Source organism: Tachyglossus aculeatus, chromosome 4, assembly GCF_015852505.1.
Source record: "Tachyglossus aculeatus isolate mTacAcu1 chromosome 4, mTacAcu1.pri, whole genome shotgun sequence".
Lineage (NCBI taxonomy): Eukaryota > Metazoa > Chordata > Mammalia > Monotremata > Tachyglossidae > Tachyglossus > Tachyglossus aculeatus.
In genome coordinates this window covers 44,249,057-44,264,460 of record NC_052069.1, presented here as the reverse complement: position 1 = coordinate 44,264,460, position 15,404 = coordinate 44,249,057, and the positions used below count along the sequence as shown (strand labels likewise).

General features: G+C 42.3%; 1 non-coding gene across 1 annotated transcript; it reads right to left on the bottom strand.

The window, feature by feature from the left end:
- Positions 1-14,026: 14,026 nt before the first annotated feature.
- Positions 14,027-14,169, bottom strand: LOC119928088. Its single transcript, XR_005451044.1, has one exon. It is a non-coding gene; the product is annotated as a small nucleolar RNA SNORA7 (small nucleolar RNA).
- Between the last annotated feature and the right edge of the window lie 1,235 nt (positions 14,170-15,404).

The window sequence follows — 15,404 nt, the reverse complement described above, 5'->3', positions numbered from 1 at the left end:
ATTTAGTATTAAGGTATGAGAATATCTGACTACAGATTCCCTGAACCAGAAACGGGATTCATTCGTTTATTTGTATTCATTGAGCTCTCCCAAATTTGCCAAGAAAAGACAGATAGTGAAAATGGTTTAAAGCTATTGTCCGAGCTCGCTTTTAAAAGTGCAAAATGAATACAGCACACGTGCAATCAATCAATCAATCAATCGTATTTATTGAGCGCTTACTATGTGCAGAGCACTGTACTAAGCACTTGGGAAGTACAAATTGGCATCACATAGAGACAGTCCCTACCCAACAGTGGGCTCACAGTCTAAAAGGGGGAGACAGAGAACAGAACCAAACATACCAACAAAATAAAATAAGTAGGATAGAAATGTACAAGTAAAATAAATAAATAAATAAATAGAGTAATAAATATGTACAACCAGTGTGCGGAGCAGTGTACTAAGCACTTGCCAATGTCAGGTTGGCTTTATGAGTTGTGTGTATGTTTTATGAGTTGTGTGAGAGTTGAAAGACAGTGAGGAGTCCAAGATGACATCGAAACGACAGGCTTCCGGGACAGTTACCATGGTGGTGTTATCAACTTTATGGGCAGCCCCATCCCTTCTCAATCTGGTTCTGGATCCAGCTTAACTCCAGAATTCAGGGCCTGCCTCACACAATCAATCAATCAATCGTATTTATTGAGCGCTTACTGTGTGCAAAGCACTGTACTAAGTGCTTGGGAAGTACAAGTTGGCAACATTATAGAGACAGTCCCTACCCAACAGTGGGCTCACAGTCTAGAAGGCCTCAACGTAAAGGATGTATTACTTTAAAGGGCCAGTCCTGCATGAGAGATCCTGGATCCAAACTGGATGGTATTTAAACAATATAACTGCATCTGCAGTTAACTGGTAGGTCCAAAAGTTCTCTTAAAGGACTTGGACTAAGGTTTGTACATTAATGCCTCAGAGAAATCATCCTAGCAGCCTATACCATCTTGGAGTTCATTCCAAAGGTCCAGGGGATCCTTCTTTTCTCTTCCCTTGTGGGATTCAGATTCACTTTGAGGGAGATAGAGACGTCTTGAAAGTGGATGTGGATTGGACTTTTTTTATGAGTTTTGTGAGTTGTGTGTATGTGTATACATAGAAGCATACCCATTCTAGACTGTGAGCCCACTGTTGCGTAGGGACTGTCTCTATATGTTGCCAACTTGTACTTCCCAAGCGCTTAGTGCAGTGCTCTGCACACAGTAAGCACTCAATAAATATGATTGATTGATTGATTGCTATATGTGCATATGTAAATATGATAATTAGAATTATAGATGTTTAATTACTCTAATCATAATTTATATAATGTGTCTTCATGACATACACTCAAATAACTTGTTTGTTTTTGTAATTTAGCAGAACACAAGAGAATCTCAAATCGTCAATTGGTCTGTTCCCTGTTCTGGATTAATTAATTCATTCATTCATTCAATCATATTTATTGAGCTCTCACTGTGTGCAGAGCACTGGACTAAATGCTTGGAAAATACAATTCTGGATCTTATAACACTTCCTGTCTCTAGACAGTCCCTCTCTGAATGGAAATTCTATCCAAAAATGCACAAATCTGTTTTTGGTTCACATTGTTCAAGTGGCTACTGATGAATATTATTTACTGTCCATTTCCCCAGGTCAAATGTTGAAGGATTCATGGATTTTTCTGCTGAAATACATGCGCTATAATCTAGTTGGGGTCACAAAGGAACTGTTTATCAATCAATCAGTGATCTGGTATTTGTGAGAATAATAATAATGATGGCATTTGTTAAGCACTTACTTTGAGCAAAGCACTGTTCTAAATGCTGGAGAGGATACAAGGTGATCAAATTGTCCCACGTGGGGCTCACAGTCTTCATCCCCATTTTACAGATGAGGTAACTGAGGCACAGAGAAGTTAAGTGACTTGCCCAAAGTCACACAGCTGACAACTGGCAGAGCCAGGATTTGAACCCATGACCTCTGACTCCCACGCCTATGCTCTTTCCACTGAGCCGCGCTGCTTCTCTGTTTATCAATCAATCAGTGATCTGGTAATTGTTGAGAACTTACCATGTACAGAGTACTGTACTAAGCATTAGGAAAAGTGCATGACTGAGTTGGTAGACACCATCCCTGTCCTTATAATCTTACAGTCTGCAGCGGGGGACACTCATGAAAATTCATTCATTCATTCAATCATATTTATTGAGTGCTTACTGTGTGCAGAGCACTGTACTAAGCACTTGGAAAGTACAATTCAACAACAGAGACAATTCCTGCCCACAATGGGCTCACAGTCTAGAAGGGGGGAATTAAAATAAATGACCCTTAGTTCCTTAGCTGTGGGGCTAAGGTGAGTAGCAAAATGCTTAAGCCAAGGGCATAGCAGACACACAGGGAGGACATATGGGGGAAATGAAGGGCTTAATCTGGGAAGGCCTCTTTGAGAAGATGTGATTTTTAGAGTGGATTTGAACATGGGCAAGATGATGGACTGCCAGATATTCATTCAGTCTTATTTATTGAGTGCTTACTGTGGGCATAGCTTCAAATATGAAGATAAGGGGAGTTCCAGGCCTGAAGGAGGAGGAGAGCAAGAAGTCGGTGGTGAATTTCCTTACTTTTGTACAATTAAAATCATAATATGTTAAATTTCTTGTGTAGAACCTGCATTCCTAGAGAACAAGGACCATGTCTTGAATGGATTTATACAGTGTTCAGCATAGAACCTTTCTCACATAAATCAATCAATGGTATTTAGAAGCAGCGTGGCTCAGTGGAAAGAGCACGGGCTTGGGAGCCAGAGGTCATGGGTTCTAATCCCGGCTCTGCCACGTGTCTGCTGTGTGACCTTGGGCAAGTCACTTAACTTCTCTGAGCCTCAGTTCCCTCATCTGTAAAAGGGGGATTAAGACTGTGAGCCCCACATGGGACAACCTGATCACCTTGTATCCCCCACAGTGTTTACAACAGTGCTTTGCACATAGTAAGCGCTTAACAAATGCCATTATTATTATTACTCACAGTATGCAGAGTACTGTACTAAGCACCTAAGAGCATACAAGACAACAGAGTTGGTAGTCACCATGCTTACTCACAAGTGTTTTCTTAAAGATTTTCAAAAATGGAGATTATATGACCTCAGTAGTACCCTGTTCCACTACTAAACATTTCTAATCTCAGGATACTCAATCACTATTATTTGATTTTCCTTGGCTTTGTTTACTAAATATTTTAATAATCGATGCAAAAATACTACTGCTAGCTCATTTCTGCCTTTATATTTTTTCCCCTTTGTAAACATAAATAGAGCACAGGCCTGGGTGTCAGAGGACCTAGGTTCTAATCTTGGCTCTGCCACTTGCCTGCTGTGTGACCTTAGGCAAGTCACTTAACTTCTTGGTGCTTCAGTTACCTCATCTGTAAAATGGGGATTAGGACTGTAGGCCCTATGCGGGATAAGGGACTGACTAACTGATTAACTTGTATCTACCCCACTGCTTAGTACAGTGCCTGGCACATAGTAAGTGCTTAACAAATACCATAAAAAAATACCAGTTACGCCTCAACCTTAAAAAATAGAGCAAATATATTTCAGATTCCTTGCCTTACTTTTCCAAGAATCTCTCTACTGCCTATTCAGGAGCAACTTTCTTTGATTGACTCTCATTTCCACCCTATAATCCATAATCTTTTTCTGTGCATGCTTAGCTCCTTATTTTTTACATTTCTTACTTTATGCTAAAATGTTATAGCCTTATATTTCTATGTTACTCAATTCCCAGGAGCTTCCAAAAGCTTATAGACTTACCTCAGTAATTCTCATAATAACCCTGAATCAAGTAGGGAGCAGGTGCCATAATCTTTTTTTTGTCCCGATGAGTAAACTGAGGGGCTGAAATTTAAGTGACTTGCACAAGATAGTACAGAGAATCACTAGCGATTGTGACACTACATGATAACAAAACCCAAGTATTTTGATGGCCAGCCTGGTATCTCATGGTAATGATACTATATATTAAGCATTACCATGTACCATGCACTATACTAAACATTGGTGTATATAGAAGATAATTAGATCAGACATAGCCCCAGTCTTGCCCAGATTTTACTGCTGAAGAAGGAGGGAGAACAGAGCCAACTGGCGACGTTCAAATGTGAGGTGAAATGTTAGAAAATGAAAGTTTTTGTTCCAGGAAAGAGAAGTTCACTTTATCACCAGTGGGGTGAGTTTTAATGATGGCTCTTTAATGATTCCCAGAGCAGAAATACTGGTTGTTTGGCCCTTCCCTTGCCCCTTGATTTCCTGCTACCCAAATTGGATTTTTTTTATGGTATTTATTAAGTGCTTACTATTTGCCGGGCACTGTACTAAACTCTGGGATAGATACAGGGTAATCCCATTCCTTGTCCCACAAGGGGCTCACCATTTTAATCCCTATTTTACAGATGAGATAACCGAGTCACAGAAAAGTAAAGTGACTTGCTCAAGGTCACACAGCAGATAAGTGGATCAGCCGAGTTTAGAACCCAGGTCCTCTGAATCCCATGTCCGTTCTTTATCCACTAGTCTAGGCTGCTTCGCAAGCATATTACAGTCAAACATTACATTTATTGTTAAAATATATGTATACTGCTTTGGGGGACAACAGTGGTGATTTCAATTGACAAAGTTATTCTAAAAGAGATATGTAGCGTGGCTCGTGGAAAGAGCCCGGGCTTTGGAGTCAGAGGTCGTGGGTTCAAACCCCGGCTCCACGAATTGTCAGCTGTGTGACTTTGGGCAAGTCATTTCACTTCTCTGTGCCTCGGTTACCTCATCTGTCAAATGGGGGTGAAGATTGTGAGCCCCACATGGGACAACCTGATCACTTTGTAGCCTCCCCAGCGCTTAGAACAGTGCTTTGCACATAGTAAGTGCTTAACAAATACCAAAATTATTATTTATTATTATGTAATAATCTTCTGACACCATAGTAAGGGGTCTGAGATGGGGGTGCAGTTTGCATGAGAGGCATTTGGTTGGTTTACAAAGTTGTCTAGGTTTCCTATGAATTCTAATAATCCTGAGGTACAAGAGTTGAACTACGGTTCAATTTGGCTGCCAGTGTGTCCTGCCAGAAGAGTCTCTGCTGCAGCAGCCCAGGTTGAAATCACCCCCTCCCCATGACGTGGGGGTTAGCTCCAGACATGCGTTGCTACATGCATTACAAGCAGGATTGCATAGTGGTTAGAGCACAGGCCTGGCAGTCGGAAGGTTGTGGATTCTAATCTCGGCTCCACCACTTTCCTGCTGTGTGATCTTGGGCAAGTCACTTAACTTTTCTGTGCCTCAGTAACCTCATCTGTAAAATGGAGATTAAGACTGCGAGCCCCTCATGGGACAGGGACTATGTCCAACCAGATTTGCTTGTATCTATCCCAGTGCTTAGTACAGTGCTTCACACATAGTGAGCACTTAACAAATACCATTATTATTAATAATAATAATAATAATAATTAATAGTACCAGATTTTTAAAAAGTGTGAGCCGATCAATCAGTAGCCATTAAAAACACCCATTTTTCACATCATCTTGAAGGATTTGGTAGAGGAAAATGCACCAACCATCTTTTTTCTAAGAACTTGATCATGAAGCAATGACTATAGCATATCTTTGCCAGAAAGTCTTCTCTGAACATCCTCTCATTCATTCATTCATTCATTCATTCATTCATTCATTCATTCAATCGTATTTATTGAGTGCTTACTGTGTGCAGAGCACTGTACTAAGCGCTTGGGAAGTACAATTTGGCAACATATAGAGACGGGAAGTACAATTTGGCAACATATAGAGACGGTCCCTACCCAACAGTGGGCTCACAGTCTAGAAGAGTGGGCTCACTCTCCTCTCTCCACCCTGCTCTCCCTCCTTAGTCACCTACACTCTTAAATCTGCAACCCCTAAGCACTTTGATACTACATCTTCACCCTCACAGCACTTAGGTTCACTCTTTTTAGCCTGGGAGTTATCTATCTATCCTACTGCATTCACCCAAGCCCGTAGAAGAGTGCTCTGTGCACAATAAATACCTCTGATTGGTATTCTTATACTCTGTTGCTTCCCCTACATGTAATTTATTTTAATGCCTTACCTCCTCCACAAGACTGTAAGCTCCTCAAGGGCAGGGATCATGTCTGCATACCATCAGTCAATTGTATTTATTGAACACTTACTGTGTGCAGAGCACTGCACTAAACACTTGGGAGAGTACAATATAACAGAGTTGGCAGGCGGGATTCCTGGCCAGGACAATACTCTCTTGTAGTCTCCCAAGCATTTAGCACAGCGCTCTGTGCACAGTAAGTGTTTAATAAACACCCTTGAATGATTCCACAGCACTTTTGAAACAAACATCAAAACTCAGAAAACAACTCCATGAATTTTTACAAGTTTACACCTCATTACAACAAACCACCCAACTGTAACTTTCCCAGGTTATCAGTCTGAACAGTGCTAATAATAAATCATACCCCATTACAACTGAAATAATTCTTTTACTGGAACACTCAAGTGCTAGATTTTCACATTGCCTCTCCATGGGAGAATCCAAATAATAATAATAATGATGGCATTTATTATGCGCTTACTATGTGCAAAGCACTGTTCTAAACACTGGGGAGGTTACAAGGTGATCAGGTTGTCCCACGGGGGGCTCACGGTCTTCATCCCCATTTTACAGATGAGGGAACTTAAGCCTAGAGAAGTGAAATGACTTGCCCAAAGTCACACAGCTAACAATTGGCAGAGCCGGAATTTGAACCCATGATCACTGACTCCAAAGCCCGTGCTCTTTCCACTAAGCCACGCAGCTTCTGAGAGCTGACTGGCATTGGCTCCACGAAAGGGTCAACTGCTACAGTTAGTATCAAATTTAGATAGACAAGATCCAAGGCCAGGGTTCAGTACTCTCCAAGAAACTCCTTTTGGCTTTGATATCTTTTTAGTGACCAGGTTTTCTCTTGTTTAATATTCACAGGTTCAATATCAAATTAGAGGAATCGAAACAAATACTGTTTCTAATACTTTACTCCCTCCACCCCTTTGGACTGTGAGCTCGTTGTGGGCAGGTAATGTCACTGTTTGTTGTTATATTGTGCTTTCCCAAGCACTTAGTACAGAGCTCTGCACATAGAGAGCACTTAATAAATACAATTGAATGAATGAACAATGTTCCCCACATTTTTTTTTTAACTCGAGCATTTGCTTGGGTATAAAAATTTATATATATAGCCCAGAATGAATACATTCTTATAAGTATTAGAAGAAGTATGGAAACACTGCAGCCTCAGTGACCTCAACAGTTCTCTGATGGCCACTGGTGTTTATAGTAGGAGGAAGGCAAACATAAGCATAAAAGTGTTATTGAACAGAAACCCTTCAAAAATTTCTCCAGCCTTTTGTTCTCAGGTTGCAAAGCAGTAGGGGGGCTCCCTTCCCAGAAAGCGTACTGATGCAAGTATTAAGAACTGGCTGAGATAAGAAGTGAAGCTTAAGAGACCTTCATCATTAGCTGCTAGGGTTGGAGATTAGCCATTCCTACCACTGGATTACAGATGGAAAGAGTGCTGCTGTTGGCTAATTGTTCATTAATGCTTGTAAAATAAGCTAGCTGCAGTAAAACTAGCTATTGTCTGCTCCCTCAGAGTGAAACTAAATTGTATCTGCTCATCAATAGCCAGATTGATGCTCAAAAGAACCCATGTTTTATGGAACAGTTGCTAGTGTAAACTGCTTTCCGATCTCACTCCATTTTAAAATATTTAATCGAGTCCTATTATCCTAATAAGAAATGATTTACATTTAAAAAGCATCTGCTTTGGTGGTGGTGGTGGGGGGGTGTCACTTCTGAAAATGAAGATGGCCCTCTTAGCTGCCTCTCTACTTTTTCCAGGGTTTGCTCCCGAGCCCCAGATAAAAATAGCAACAGACAGTGGTTTTGAGATAAACAGTAGCAAGTGTCCAGCTAAAACCACAACTACTACAAAAGGACAGAACCAATTTTTTCCCTACAAGTCATTTGAATATCATAAACTAGATGGGTCAAACATGAGCCTGCTTTGAGGTTGTTTTTGTCTCTCCCTCTTTCCTTCCCTGTATTTCATGCTTCTGTTTTATCAGTCATTCAGTCATTTAATGAGTGCTTATTGTGTGCAGAGAACAGTATTAAGTTCTTGGGAATGTACAAAGCAATAGAATTAAGGAGATGTGATCCTTGCCCACAAGGAGCTTAGAGTCTGCAGGGGAGACAGACATTAAAATAAATTAATGGGGAATTAAGGGGAATTAAGGAGAAATTAAATTTCCATCTGCTCCTCTGCCGTTAACCTCCTCACTGTACCTCGTTCTCGCCTGTCCCGCCGTCGACCCCCGGCCCACGTCCTTCCCCTGGCATGGAATGCCCTACCTCCACACAACCACCAAGCTAGTTCTCTTCCTCCCTTCAAAGCCCTACTAAGAGCTCACCTCCTCCAGGAGGCCTTCCCAGACTGAGCCCCCTTTTCCTCTCCTCCTCCCCATCCCCTCCACCCTACCTCCTTCCCCTCCCCACAGCACTTGTATAAATATATTTGTACAGATTTATTACTCTTTATTTTACTTGTACATATTTACTATTCTATTTATTTTGTTAATGATGCGCATATAGCTTTAATTCTATTTGTTCTATTTTGACATCTGTCTACATGTTTTGTCTTGTCTTCTGTCTCCCTCTTCTAGACTGTGAGCCCGTTGTTGGGTAGGGACCGTCTCTATATGTTGCCGACTTGCATTTCCCAAGTGCTTAGTACAGTGCTCTGCACACAGTAAGCGCGCAATAAATACGATTGAATGAATGAATGAATACATTAAGGGGAAATAATAGAGTGTGAGAATATAAGTGCTGGGAGGATGGAGTGGGTATCAAAATACTTAAAGGGAATGCAGCCAAGTGCATAGGTGTTACAGATGGGAGGGTGGAGAGAGAAAATAAGGGGTTATATTTTCCCAAGCACTTAGTACAGTGCATTAACCCAGTGTTGCTGAAGAAATACCTTTATTACTACTGCTTTCTTCCCCCCTCCTAATTTTAGACCATAATAACTATCCTCGTTGAAACAACGGCCACTAGCATTATAGCTATAAGAAAACGTTGAATATATGCCAGCTTCCATTTGTTCTATTAATAATAGAACAAGCTGTGTGGCTCAGTGGAGAAGCTGCATGGCTCAGTGGAAAGAGCATGGGCTTTGGAGTCAGAGGTCATGGGTTCAAATCCCAGCTCCACCAATTGTCAGCTGTGTGACTTTGGGCAAGTCACTTAACTTCTCTGTGCCTCAGTTACTTCATTTGGAAAATGGGGATTAAGACTGTGAGTGCCCCGTGGGACAACCTGATCATCTGGTAACCTCCCCAGTGCTTAGAACAGTGCTTTGCACATAGTAAGTGTTTATAAATGTCATTATTATTATTATTATGAGAGTCAGAGGACCTGGGTTCTAATCCCTGCTCTACCATTTACCTTCTGGGTGACCTTGGGCATGTCACTTAACTTCTCTGTGCCTCAGTTTCTTCAATAGTAAATTAGGGATGAATTACCTGTCTCCCTCCTACTTCAATTGTGAGCCCTGTGTGGAATGGGGACTGAGTCTGACCTGATTAATTTATATCCACCCCAGTGTTCAGAACAGTTCTCTTATCTCTCTGGCCACTCATTCTCAGTCTCCTCCGCAGGCTCCTCCTCTGCCTCCCATCCCTTAACTTTGGGGGTCCCTCAAGGTTTGGTTCTGGATCCCCTTCTATTCTTCATCTACACACACTCTCTTGGAGAACTCGTTCACTTCCATGACTTCAACTGCCACCTCTATGCGGATGATACCCAAATCTACATCTCCAGCCTTGATCTCTCCCCCTCTCTCCAGTCTCACATTTCATCTTCCCTTCAAGACATCTCTACTTGGTTGTCCTCCCGTCTCTTAAGGCTTAACATGTCCAAAACAGAACTCCTTACCTTCCCATCCAAACCCTGCCCTCCCCGTGACTTTCCCATCACCGTAGATGGCACCACCATCCTTCCTGTCCCACAAGCTGGTAACCTTGGCATTTTCCTTGACTTCTCTCTCTCTCTCATTAAACCCACATATTCAATCCATCACTGAATTCTGTCAGTCCCACCTTCACAACATTGCTAAAGTCCTCCCTTTCCTCTCCATCCAACCTGCTACCACATCAATACAATCACTTACCCTCTCCTGCCTGGATTACTACATCAGCCTCCTTGCTGACCTCCTTGCTGATCTCCCCACTCCAATCCATACTTTGCTCTGCTGACCAGATCATTTTTCTACAAAAATGTTCAGGACACGTTTCTCTACTCCTCAGAATACTCCAGTGTTTGCCCATCCACCTCCACATCAAACATAAACTACTTGCCATTGGCTTTTAAGCACTTATTACCTTGCCCCCTCTTACCTCACCTCGCTACTCTCCTACTACAACCTAACCCGCACACTTCACTCCTCTAATGCTAACTTTCTCACTGTACCTCAGTCTCTTCTTCCTTGCCACCAACCCCTTGCCCATGTCCTGCTTCTCTCCTGGAACGCCCTACCTCCTCAAATCTGACAGGCAATTACTACACCCCTCTTCAAAGTCTTATTGAAGGCACATCTCTTCCAAGAGGCCTTCCCTGATTAAGCCCCCCTTTCCTCTTCTCCCATTCCCTACTGCAACACTCTGACTTACTCCCTTTGTTTGTCCCCCCTCCCAGCCCCACAGTGCTTACATACATATCCTTATTGCTTTATTGCTGAATTGTACTTTCCAAGGGCTAAGTACAGTGCTCTGCACACAGTAAGTATGAAATAAATACAATTGAATGAATGAATATCTATAATATATTTATTAATATTAAAGTCTATCTCCCCCCGCTAGACTGTAAGATCATTGTGGGTAGGGAATGTTTCTGTTTATTGTTGCAATGTACTCTCCCAAGCCCCTAGTACCGTACTATGCACACAGGAAGCACTCAATAAATAGCGAATGGATGAATGCAGAGCACTTACTCTGAGCAGGCTTACAATGTGCAGAGCACTCAACTAAGTGCTTGGGAGAGAACAACACAGTAGCTTTGGTAGAAACACAATCCGTGCCCACAAGGAGCTTACAGTCTAGAGGACAGATTCTCTTCAGTTGGTTTACGTGAAACTGTTTCTCCTGTTCCTCTTTGCTCCACAGAGAAATATGTGAATTCAGAAGCAGTGTGTCTCAGTGGAAAGAGCACAGGCTTTAGAGTCAGAAGTCATGGGTTCAAAGCCCGGCTTTGCCAATTGTCAGCTGTGTGACTTTGGGCAAGTGACTTAACTTCTCTGTGCCTCAGTTACCTCATCTGTAAAATGGGGATGAAGACTGTAAGCCCCCTGTGGGGCAAACTGATCACCTTGTAACCTCCCCAGCACTTAGAATAGTGCTTTGCACATAGTAAGTGCTTAATAAATGCCATCATCATCATCACCATTTCAAAGAGAGTGATTTTATGTTGAAACAAATGCTGACTTTATCCCATGTAAACTTTGCCAAACTATGCGAGCAGAAAGTAGGTATTTAGATTCTGCAAGAAATCAGTGCATTGTCTTAAAGAACAAATCTGAATACATGATGAACTGAAAAAAAAAATAGGTACCTGAATGAATTGCATGTGGGAATCCGATGAAGTGAGATATAGTTGGTAAATATCTGTTTCACTACTCACCTCCACTCAGCACACACCTCGACAGCCTTTTCTGTCAAGATCACAGTTTTAGGAAAATTAAGGAGAACCTCTGGCCAAATCTCTCACTGCCATTATCAATGGAATTGCATGACTCCAAGGTGAAAAATTGAAATGATTAAAATCTGTTCAATCTTTACACAGCATTGATGGGTTTCTGAATTTAAGTATATCAAATTCCCGTCACATTTTCAAAAAGATTTGTATTTACATCTTCACAATACTGGGGAACAGAACAGAAATAGTTATTTCTAATCATGATACGGTACTTTTATTTTGCAGAGAATACTGGCTCCCAAACCAAAACAGATCCAACACATTTCCCCCAAGCACTCAGTACAGTGCTCTGCACACAATACATGCAATACTATTGATTGATCAAACTAGCAGTCCAGCCAGCCCAGAGATCTGTTTCCAAGAGTGGTAATGGGATGAATCTGGTTAATAGTTCATTCATTCATTCAATCATATTTATTGAGTGCTTACTGTATGCAGAGCACTGTACTTAGGGTTTGGAAAGTACAATATAGCAATGAAGAGAAACAATCCCTGCCCACAGTGGGTTTATAGTCTAGTTGGGGGGAGACAAACATCAACACAAGTAAACAGGCATCAATATAAATAAGTAGATTTATATATATATATATATTCCTGTATAGATAAGTGCTGTGGGGTTGGGGTGGGGGGAGAGCAAGGGGGTGAGTCGAGGTGACACAGAAGGGAGGGGGAGCTGAAGAAAAGGGGGCTTTGTCTGGGAAAGCTTCTTGGAGGAGGTATGCCTTCAGTAGGTCTTTGAAGTGGGGAAGAGTGATTGTTTGGAGGATTTGAGGAGGAAAGGCATTCCAGATCAGAGGTAGGACGTGGGCCAAGAGTTGGCAGCGAGAATGACGAGATTGAGGCAGAATGAGATGGTTAGCACCAGAGGAGCGGAGTGTGTGGGCCCGGATGTAGAAGGAGAAAAGGGTGGTGAGGTAGGAAGGGGCAAGGTGATGGAGAATTTTAAGGCCGATAGTGAGGAGTTTTTGCTTGATATGGAGGTTGATAGGCAACCACTGGAGATTTTTGAGGAGGCAGATGACATGCCCTGAACATTTTTGTAGAAAGATAATCTGGGCAGCAGGGTGAAGTATAGACTGAAATGGGAAGAGGCAGGAGGTTGGGAGGTTAGAAAGGAGGCTGATGCAGTAATCCACTCTGGGATAGCATGAGTGACGTACTATTGTAGTGGCAGTTTGGATGGAGAGGAAAGAGTGGATCTTGGTGATTTCATGAAAGTGAGACCGACAGGATTTGGTGACGGATTGGATATGTGGGGTGAATAAGAGAGCAGAGTCCAGGGTAACGTCAAGGTTACAGGCTTGTGTGATGGGATAGTTGCCCTTTTTACATCCAGCTTATGGTATAATGGATAGAGCATGGGCCTGAGAGGCAGAAGGTCATGGGTTCTAATCCCAATCCTCCCTCTGTCTGCTGCGTGACCTTGGGCAAGTCACTTCACTTCTCTGGGCCTCAGTTACCTCATCTGTAAGATAGGGACTGGAAGGGCAACTCTCTCTCTCTCTCTCTCTCTCTCTCTCTCTCTCTCTCTCTGTCTCTCTGTCTCAGGTGGGAGACACTAAGAAAATAAACGGCTTCCTTTTAGATTTTTACAAGTTATAGTTTCTCTCGTCCTAAATTGCAGTGTTATATCATGCCTCCAGTCAAATCCACCTATTTCAGAGTTGTTCTGTATGGAAAATGCACAAGGAAACATTTTGGACGCTTTGGATTTGTTAACAAAGGGAAGGTGCTTAAATGTTATTTTTTTTTTAAAACTGGAAGTGATAAATAAATATACAGTGTCTTTAGTTCCTTTTTTTTGCCAGGAGAAAGTCCTGGTAATATAATGGGTCTTTTTCACCTCTGTCTTATTGGATCTAAGATTTCTTCATCTCAGTTTGCTCTAATTCTGGCTCTAATTAAATGGAATGTTAAGGAAGGAAACATCAGACAACAGTCTTGCCTTATGCTGTTGAGTCATCTCTGACCCATAGCGATGCCACGGACACACCTCTCCCAGAACACCCCATCTCCATCAGCAATCACTCTGGTAGTGGATCCATAGTGTTTTCTTGGTAAAAATATGGAAGTGGTTTACCATTGCCTCCTTCCGTGCAGTAAACTCGAGTCCCCACCCTCGACTCTCTCCCAGTGCCACTGCTACCCGGAACAGGTGAGGTTTGACTTGTAGCAGATTGCCTTCCACTTGCTAGCCACTGCCCAAGCTAGGATTGGAATGGGATGGTCAGGCCTCTGCTCGACTCTCCCTCTGGTAGTTGAGACTGGTAGAGTACTGGAAACTCTTCAGGTGCAACCCTGAGAGGGGGCAGGCAACAGTATAGAAGGACAAATGGAAAGTAGAGTACTCATCTACTTTTGACTTTCATTTGATCATATTTATTGAGCGCTTACTGTGTGCAGAGCACAGTATTAAGCGCTTGTAGTTACCATACTCAATCAATCATATTTACTGAGTAGTCACTGGGCCACTGGGCATAGAGCATTGTATTAATCATGCCACTCACAGCTCAGTAAATCATCATCAATCGTATTTATTGAGCGCTTACTATGTGCAGAGCACTGTAAATGTCTTCCAGTCTTCTGTGCTGAGGGAGGGGCAGGTCTGGCCCAGCGCCAGCATGGCCCAGTGGAAAGCTATAGCTATAATTCTATTTATTCTGACGATTTTGACACCTGTCAACATGTTTTGTTTTGTTGTCTGTCTCTCCCTTCTAGACTGTGAGCCCGTTGTCGGATAGGGACCGTCTCTAGATGTTGCCGACTTGTACTTCCCAAGTGCTTAGTACAGTGCTCTGCACACAGTAAGCATTCAATAAATATGATTGAATGAATGAATGAAAGAGCCCGGGCTTGGTAGTCAGAGGTTGTGGGTTCTAATCCCGGCTCCACCACTTCTCTGCTGTGTGACCTTGGGTAAGTCACTTAACTTCTTTGTGCCTCAGTTACCTCATCTGTAAAATGGGGATTAAGACTGTGAGCCCCACGTGGCACAACCTGATTGCCTTGTATCTACCCCATCGCTTAGAACAGTGTTTGGCACATAGTAAGTGCTTAACAAATACCTACATTATTATTACAGTGTAACAAAGTTGGTGGACATGTTCCTTGCGTAAGCGTGCAGCTTACAGTATAGTCTGGACCAGCCTAGTGTACAGTCTACTCCAATCTGATTCCCAGTGTAGTGTATGAGCTGTAGCTTCAGGAGAATTTTTTAGACCTGATGGAGGAGTTACAAATAATGGGATATGTAGGGGCTGTTTTCATCAAAACTGTTTATTACCCGTAAAAACTTGTAGATATTTCCCGAACCGATCTTACGAACTGATGACCATTAGAAAGCAGAGCTGAAGCTAGAGTTATAATTAGCAAACTGAAACAGACTAGAAGGGACATCAAAGAGTCAAATTTTGGATTCCTGGTAGAGGAAAAACTAGTGGAAGTCCTATGCGAATGAGGGGTCACGGCTTTCACTCTACCTCATTATACTGAGGCTGGCAGATGGAAGGAAGGAAGATTTCTTGGTGTATCAGCTCATTAGCA